General features: G+C 35.6%; 1 long non-coding RNA gene across 1 annotated transcript; it reads left to right on the top strand.

Moving 5' to 3' along the window:
- The first annotated feature begins 6609 nt into the window (after window positions 1–6609).
- Window positions 6610–9501, top strand: LOC111882336 (uncharacterized). Its single transcript, XR_002847140.3, has 2 exons — window positions 6610–8590; window positions 9051–9501. It is a non-coding gene; the product is annotated as an uncharacterized LOC111882336 (long non-coding RNA).
- The last annotated feature ends 339 nt before the right edge of the window (window positions 9502–9840 follow it).

Consider the following 9840-nt stretch of genomic DNA (forward strand, 5'->3'; position numbering starts at 1 on the left):
AGCCTAGGCATGTAGCTAGGTTTCCTCTTGTGAAGGTGCATCCTGGGAGGAGGGAGGTGAAAGGGTCTCTTGCCTGCTCCTGATAGGGTAAGGCTCACTAATGATCTCTCCAGCACCTGCATCCTCGTCTGAATCCTCATCATAAGCCTCCCCTTCGTAGTCCACCTCTTGATATTCTTCAGGACCCACTACTGGGTTCTCCTCATGAACCTCTTCTGGCTCCTCCTCGATCCATGCGTTGGCTACCATGGCAGGGTAGTGGGGGTCTTCGTGGTGAAATTCAGCCATGTTGTATGTGCGAGAGTATGGATGTATAAAGAATCTATGAGATTAATAGAAGTATTTCTAATGTAACACCGTAATTTCCAAAACAATTTTTCGCATTTTATAAAAACATAATTCATTCATTATTCATAAAACATCATTGTTTAAAACTCAATTCATACATATATCAATCCCAAGATCTCATAACATAAAAATCCCATGTGTGTACTGATCAAGCCGGCGCCTTTCCGCGATCCTCACTAGTACCTGAAACACATAACAAAAAACACTGTAAGCACAAAGCTTAGTGAGTTCCCCAAAATACCACATATAACACATATTAGCCACTCGAGGCTACAACTCTGTGGGTCCGTGCACCCAAACTCTGTGAACCCTCAGGTTCTAACTCTGTAACATGCACAACATAAATCACATAGAATAATGCAGTACAACACACAACATATATAGCATACAAACATTGTATTGCATAACTCTAGTTACCTACTCAAGGTAAAGTATAGTGAGAAGACTCACCTCGGATATCTCAGTAAATCTCTGACTCGGTAAACTCTGGTCTAGCCCCTGCCTAATCACATGAAATAAATACTCTAATTAATACAACCCTCCGGGATAGGCTAAACTCTATCTCTCTATACATCCTCTAGGAAGGGTAAAAGACTATCCGACCCTTCCGATGACTCTAAGGTCCAAACATTGACTAACCCTAAAAGTCAACGAAGTCAACGGTCAACCTTGACCAAACTCGCCGAGTGCACAACTATGACTCGGCAAGTCCACACGTGTTCTTCACCCTCCTAGTCCTCATTCGACTCACTGAGTTAACCTCAACTCTGCAAATCATCACTGATCACATTCTGTGAAATGTCCCGACCCAACTCGCCGAGTCCGGCTCCTGACTCGGCGAGTACCATCGTGCACTCTGTCCTCTAGATTCCCTCTGACTCACCGAGTCACTTCCCCAACTCAGTGAGTCACCAACTGTGTGATTATCGGGAAAACCCTCGTCCTACTCGCCGAGTCGGCTAATGAACTCGGTGAGTTCATGCCATGCTCAAGCTGAACTGACCTCCTGAGGTTAGAGCCGTTCCTCTAAACCATAGATCCAGCTTCCAAAGCATTATAATCACGTAAAGCTAGCATCTTAGTGCTCATGCAAAGGTTCAAAGGCCTTATTTGAAGATATGGCCTCTAAAATGACACCCTAAGCTCATAACCTCCATCAACACCCATAAAGCTCAAGGAAAAAGGGTCTCTGGACCTCTTTGGGTCTAGATCTACAGCACCAACACGAGAAGGGACCAATTACTCCATATAACCATCCTCAAAAGGGCTAAAAAAGCCCTAACTCTAAGAATTACACCATAAACTAAATAAGGATCGAATGAATACCTCAAAATGAAGTCTCTGAGCTCTGGAATCACTGGATTAGCACCCTCTTCAGCTTCCTCTTGTCTTGGGTCCTCTTCTATTTGCAAAACACTAACAAATGATCAAGAAATGACTCCTTTCCTCTCACAAATGATCTAGCTCACTTAGGGTTTCTCTCTGGGGTCTGGTAGCCGCAAATGACGGTCATAAGGCCCTTTAAATAGGCCCCAAACCTGAGGAATTAGGGTTTCATTAAACAGCGTGGACTCGCCGAGTCCTTGGGGCGACTCGCCGAGTCCAGCCATCCACCCGGATAATGATTCGCATCTCTACTCGTCGAGTCTACGCATCAACTCGCCGAGTTCTTCCATAAAACTTGAAATTCATCGAATAAATAAAATACTTGAAATTTCGGATGTTACATCTAATGAAAATTTTTATGGTGTGATCCTTACCGGGTCCTCCTATAATCACGTAGTGTATACAAATTGAATATAATTAAGATTATATAGACCTTCGAATAAGTGATCCTACTTTATGACCACAACCAAACTAGGAACAGGAAGTAAAGCAAAATCACAAATTCTAATTCTATAAAATCTTAATCATATATGACCTTAACATATACACTAAGTAATTATACGCCTTCCAGTAAAGTTCTTTAGTTTTCACATGAATTATTTATAGTATCATAAAATACTACTATAGTATTTTAAGTTGTATGTTTGGTTCTAGAGTTTCCTTTTGTATATAGAGTTGGTAAGTTTTATATTGGTTGCTACACCACGATCATTCCAAAACACATGTTGGTCGTATCTCAAATAAATATAGCAGATCAGGCTATATTTATTCTAGATATGATTACACAACTATCTAGGCTTAACTGCAGTGTCCAACTTATCTAAATACTTTTGTTTTGTCCTTATTATGACACTGTTCTCGTATGTATATATTTATACTTTTATAAAATATTATTATATTTAAAAGTATAACTCTTGGTCAGAGTGTTTTAGTCCCATTGTAGTTATAGTTGTATATCTTGTATGGTTTGATATACTAGTTCACTATAAACAATGCTCTGATACCAATGTGTCACACCCCCAAACCAGAACGGCAGAAACGTCTGGGAGCGGATGGAGTGACTTCATGTACAGTATCATAACAATTGGATAGTAATGAAACATAATATAAGTTTACATCGTTTACATATTTGTTTTACTCAAATGTTAAATGCAAATAACATAAAGTATAAACCAAAAGCAACGATGTCGACCCTCAAAATGTTTTCAAATCCCTGTTTACTGATTTCCTGGGAATACAAGTGATTTTGAAAAGTGTCAAAAATTAAGTTGGTGATTTCATAAGCATTTTGAAATGAGAAAGATTTGAAGTTGTTTCGTGAAAAATGATTTTTGTAAACTTCTAGAAAATCCGATATTTTCTTTAAAACGAGTTGAAGGTCTTATCCTCAAAACGAAAATGTAAGTATATTCCTTTGTATCTTTTCCTTGTAATGTGAGAGTGTATGTATCCAGAAAATCCAATATTTTCTTAAATATGAATTGTAGTCTTAAACCCTAAAACCAAAAATGTAAGTAGTGTTGTGTTCAAAATATTATGTAGTTTTATCTTTTTTATAAAACTATTGAAGTGTAAGTTACCTCGTAAACCAAGTAGTGTCGTTGATCCCTATGTGAGTTATTATAACCATGCTAATACAATGAGTGGCCTGTACGACGTTCTTCAAGCATCGGAGTGGGAAGACATTTGTCACCCTAGACTTGTCGGTCTAACTGTAGCGAACAGTTGTGGTGCAGGATTGTCAATCTCATATAGATCTATACATAATGGTCTCGCTCTCCCTTAAGGAGACTCTGGTTATATTGCAGGACTTAAGGTGTACGCTAGGTAGTCATGGTGAAGGAGCATCTCACAAGAGCATCGACAGATTTACGGGTCCTGTGACTCATTTTTCTTGTAAAATGAAATATTTATACCTTTGAATAATTATATAGTTCTTCTGAAATGAAAGTATGGTTTGTGACTTCCAAACTATACCAATTATATTTTATCTTGTGTGTTTGTTGAGACTATTTATATACTCTATTATATAAATATAAAGTTGTTATCTTGTCTAGTGTCAAAATATGAAATCAAGCATAATATTTTTGGGTTGAACCCCACCAAATTAGTAAATGACTATAATGTAACCATTTTTACTAGAAGGCTATATTTTAGTATGAGTTTCCAAAACCTTGTAGTTTTCCAAATTGTACTTTTCCTTATGATGTTTGTAGCATATAATGAGTTATGTTTTTGTTAGCTATACATACCAAAACTAATATATCACAAATATTGTGTAAAAGTAGCGATAGCCATACCTTATGCAAATAATATCTTATTTTTAACATAAAGATGAAAACATGTAAGTATTTGTGTGATAAACAAAGTTTTACTTGTATTCCCCCCCCCCTCCCCCCACCACCCCCTAAAAACATGAAAAATCTCGAAAAAAGTGGGGTATGAACTCACCTTGAGTGGATATATAGGTTGCTTGAAGTGGGGAAATGAAGATTTCAAGCCTAAACTCTTGGATGGAGTTGATGAACTTCCTTTAGAATAATGTTATCTTCAAGGTTTTAACACATTTTAATGTATGTAAATAAAGTGAATCCAACATAAAAATGTATAAAATCACTAGGAAAGCTCAAAAATACTTACCAAAATCTAAGGATGATGATTGGGGAATGTTGAACTTGGAAGATCCTAGATTTTTTCTGGAGAGAATAAGAGAATATTAACAGGAAGTAGAATCGAAGAGTGGTAGAGTTTGGTTGCTTCCTGTGGATTTTTTTTAAGAGGGAAAAGTGATTGGACTCATGCCTAGTTATTTGTTCGATAATATGTCTATTCACTCGATGGTTTCTTGGGATACTGTCGAATTATGCATGGGAAAATGAATTAGGCATCAAATCAATAAGTCAACACCTCATATCTCCTTTATTTGGCTGAAAACTCCATGGAAACTCCTTACCATGGTCGAAATCACATGTGATTTCGGCCTAAGGGAGGAGATTTCGGCCTAGGCTATTGGCTGGTGTTGATTTCGGTCCAAATGGTGCTCCAAGGTAGTGTTTTCAGTCTTAGTGGGTTCTAGGTTGTTGATTTCGATTTAGGAGTGTTCAAGGGTGGATGGGGTACTAGGCCAAATACTATAAAACAATGTTTTAATTTCATGATTTCTATTCCAACAATTTGACTAGTCTTGCTTTATTATAACTTGTTTACTTTCAAGAGGTTATTATAAATATGATTTCCAAAGTGTGTGTGTGTGTGTGTGTGTGTGTATATATATATATATATATATATATATATATATATATATATATATATATATTTATATACTTATGCCCTTTTGGCTTTCAAGGTTTTATTGTAACAAAGTTACAATGTGAATTCACTTCACATGGCTACAATCTAGACCTTGCTTGATCCAAATCTTTCGGGTTGTCACATTATATGATCTAAGAGTTTGGTTTGTTCTTTGGAGCCCATAGGTATAATGGGAAAAGTGGTGTTTCAGACTTCTTTTATGAATTAAGGATTTTAGTTCGAAGTGTTTTTAGTTAAAAGTAATTAGATATGGTTGTAGAGATCCTCAATACATTTTCGTGGATATAAAGATTGTCGAAATCAGATTTGAAACAAAGAAGTGATGACCGTTTGAAGTTAGGATGGTTTTGGGTTAAGTCACGGACACTGGGAGTACGGGGAAGTACGTTGAGCGTACCAAGAGTACGTTGGGCGTACGCAATTAGTGCTCAAACCTTATTTTCGTGGTTTGAGCCCTATTTAAACTCCTTAACTTCCCTAAACCCATTCCATTCTCAGCCTCCACCTCTCCAACACCCTCCCCTAACCCGAGTTTGAGCCTTGTGAGCAAAAATAAGGTGTTTTAAGTGCTTTAGAGTGTTCATGGTGCATCTTGGAGAAGAAGGAGCTCATTGTAGAAATGTTGGTTGCATTGGAGCTTATAGATTCAGACTTTGTTCACCTTGATCTTTCTTTTAGAGGTATAAAGCTTGAAACTTGATGAAACATTTCTTAGATCTAGTTATTTTTGGTGTTATGAGCTTTAGGTCACTTTAGTGCATAAAATTTAGATCTTGAAAGTTTGTGACTTTATTATGGATAAAGTTGGAAACTTTATCCATCTAAACATCATATTGATTCAGATCCGAAGGTTGGAGACTTGGACTTAATGGATTAAGTTGAAAAAGATGCACTTTTAGTCCCTTGGAGACTTAAAGACTAGATCTTGATTGTTTGGACCATTCTAATGGATAAAGTTGGAAACTTAATCCATTATGGAGTTATTAGGAACCATAAGAATGTGGTCTTGGACCTCCTATCCCTTTCATGCAAGAGTTAAGATGTCTTAATGGATAAATAAGTTAGGGTTTTAGCTTTTGGACTTTTCTAACCATGAAAAGTCATAAATGTGGAAACTTTATGACTTAAGTCAATGTTTTGAGATTAGATATGATTTTGGATGTTTGGTCTTAAGTATTAAGCCTTAAAATGAGAAATGGTCACCAAGGGGGTACGATAGGCATATATATGTGTACGCTCAATGTAATGCATGTCTTCCTAATTTCATGTTGTGGCGATTTGTACCTTACGCGGGACATACTCACAAGGTTTTCTTTTTAGACCTTTTGGGCCTTGGGTCTTTTGGACCTCTGTCTCTGTACAGTAAAAAATAAAAATAAGTAATAATAAAATAAAATAAAAACATAGAAAATTTTAAAACCTAAGTTGACCGAACGATCAAACCAATTAAAATTGTTTGAACTAAAAACTAATCATTATAATTGGTTCAATTAAAAAACTTTTTTTTTAATATTACCTAAACCGATAGCAAAAATAAGATTTCACATCGGATAACAAACCAGATCCACCAAACACCGGATCCCATCTGATGGAGTTGGGGCGGATATCAGGTGATTTCTGTTAAATTCAATCCCGTGGATTCGTCGACAATGCCGTTATGTTTGTGGGATCCGATCCGGTATTTCCTTAATCAGAATAGTGGATGACGACATAAAATCAGATCTGGATCCTCTATATTATCATGTCTTAACCTAATGAGTTTACCTTCTTTTCCACCCTCTTTCTTTCGCTCTGCTGCGACGCTAGCTAGCCATCACACCTCCTACTCAACCGCCGAATCAGTTCTTCAGCCGACCGTCACAAACCTAATTGATCGAATTCAAGCTCGAATTTTAACAAGAGATGTAGTTGTACTAGGATCCCTCCTTGCCATCGACGACCTGAGTCTCACAGCGTTGTCGAAGTCCTCAACAAATTTGCAAATCCGTTGACTGAAGGCAGATCTACATCTACAACGTCGCCTGGTTGGTCTCCGTCAGCTTATTTCATTGAAGGTATTGATTCTGTTCTACTAAGTATACACGAACAGGAAATTTGAAGAATAGGACTGTGTATTGGTTTTGGTTTTGTGTTATGTTTTGATTTTCTATTAGGGATATGGGGTTTGGTTTTTATTTAGAGATCAGGGAATCAGGGATCCTAATTATTATGTTGATGCCGACTTTTACATTGATCCCAATTATTATGAACACTGCATCAAGAAATTTTCGGATGTATACTCATTTGGTATGATGATATTTTTTTCATCGAAAGATCGAGGCAAGATTGATAGCATCTTCGAAAGGATTGAGCAAGCATTGGATATGGTTTTGTTTAGGGAGGATAACTCTCTGAACGTTGGCAAAACCACATTGCTCATGTCGGTTATCTAACTTCATGGCCTGAAAGTTCATTAAGAATAGATGGATTTTTCTGATTGAGCTTAAGTTGATTTCTGACTTCCACTATAAAAACATAATCCCTTTCATTGGTTATTGCAAGGAAGGTGATGATATAATTATAGTCTACGAGTATGCTATCAATGGAAGCCTTGACCATTGTCTTAAGCGTTGGAAAAACCGCACAGTTGCTATCAATTGCCAAGCGCCTTGTTCTAAAAGGTCATCAAGGATAAAATGAACTTCCTAACCGAGTTTAAGTTGATTTCCAACTTCAATCATGAAAACATCATCTCTTTCATTGGTTATCCTTATGAAGGTAATGAGATGATTATGGTAATGATCATGGTTCACATGTATTCCATCTATGGAAGCATTGATCATTTTCTTGAACGTTGGAAAAACCTTATACTTGTTATCGTTCATCCAACTCCTTGATCTCACAATGGAAGAACAAAGTCTTTATTGTGCTTAAGTTGATTTCTAGTTTCCACCATGAAAACATTATCCTTTTCATTGGTTGCTATGGTGGAAACAATGAGATGATTATAGTTTACAAGTATGCTAGCAACTGTAGCTTTAATTATAATTCCACACGCAAGAGGTGTTGTCTAAATGAGCATGACACCTCAAATTTTGCTTAGGGTCAGCAAGAGGACTCAGATACCTTTACTCGGGTCTAAGGGGCACAACAGAGTAATACACAGAGACATAAAGAGCGCAAACATATTGTTAGATGAAAATACACAGTGACATAAAGAGCGCAAACATATTGTTAGATGAAAATCTAGAAGAAAACAGATGTATACTCATTTGGTATGATATTGGATTAACAAGCAAAAGTCTAGCCAACAATGGTTAAGGAAAGAAGGAGAGAAATCCTAGTTCCCTAAACGTTGTTGATGCTTATGTTGATCTAATGCAAAACCTTATACCTGCAATGAAGGATGGGATTGTTTGCATTGCCATTGATACCATTTGCAGGGTAAGTTTCGGAGCTTTGAAATATTTAACAGGTTTAAAAAATCTTTGATATCAACTTATTTTGAAGAGGAGGCTTGCTTGATCATTGAATTCTTACAATCTCTCTTGTCCGTTTTTGCAAGGTATGTTGTCATCTTTACTTTTGCTATGTTTTTCTGTATTTTAGAGTTGTTGCCAGATCAATGGCTTTTATATGAATTTAACAAAACCCAAACTATGCTTAGTTTGTAATCAACTGAAGGATCTTGGTAAAAAGCAAGTACTTTTAACTTGAATTTGTAATTTCCATTTTGACAAAGTCTTAGTCGGTTTTTTCCTGGAATTATCTATCTCTTCTTCAAATTTAAATAATCTTCAAGATCCAAAATAAACTACTAAATGATTTTTGAAAGTTCTAACTAATAAAACATCTGGGTCTGTAATGAAAATAGGTGATTTTTATTTTTTTAAATATAAAACTTTGTTTCGTTTAATTCTGCATTTTAATTAATTTAATCATTAAGATAGCGTCTTCCATTTCCTTCGAATTCACATGGAAAGAATCTTGTACATTTTTTAACATTATTGTGTATTGTTAAACAGATTTGCTGTGGTTTCATGGAATATCTATATGATGCCCTCCAAATGTTTGGTGAAATGCCTCAGTGACATTTTCATTACTTTCTTGAAGTAAACCAAATCATTCCTCTAGGTTGCTTTTGGTCATATCCGGCCCTCCTTTAAATGATGAGACACGGTGGAGAATATTTGGTTGTGTGATAGTTTTATTGTAGTAATATTTTTTATTTTAGTTATTTTGTACCAAAATGACTTTCTTATTTGTGTGTTGTGTTAAAAGCTGTTGGATCAATTGTAAGCTCATTTATATAAAGTGATGTACAACTTCGAAGCGTGATGTACAAGTTATTGTGAGTTACATATTGTAAGTACAAGGTGTAAAGAAATATAAGTTAATTGTTGTCATTATGGGTAGAAAATAGTGTACATTGTTTATATTGATAAAGAAAGTAAAGTATGTTGCTATTATCTTTAATTTACCCAAGTTTAGAGTCTAATCATTTTTTTAAGAGATATATTATCCTTGCAATCTTGGTATTATTTTAATAAATTTGAAATCTCGCATGCTTTCTTACTAAGAAGTTTTCACGTTGTATTTTAATATACTTGGGCAAATGGTAATTACTTTAAAACCCATGACTGCATTTTGGTTGTTTTGAAACACTTTTGGTGAGTGGATCATATTGGTTATGATATGAAAGTCATTCCCTTTTCTTTTCATGTAATGTGCAATGATCAGTTGCTATTATATATATATATATATATATATATATATATATATATATATATATATATATAATATATATATATATAT

This window comes from Lactuca sativa, chromosome 5, assembly GCF_002870075.4.
Source record: "Lactuca sativa cultivar Salinas chromosome 5, Lsat_Salinas_v11, whole genome shotgun sequence".
NCBI classification, from domain to species: domain Eukaryota; kingdom Viridiplantae; phylum Streptophyta; class Magnoliopsida; order Asterales; family Asteraceae; genus Lactuca; species Lactuca sativa.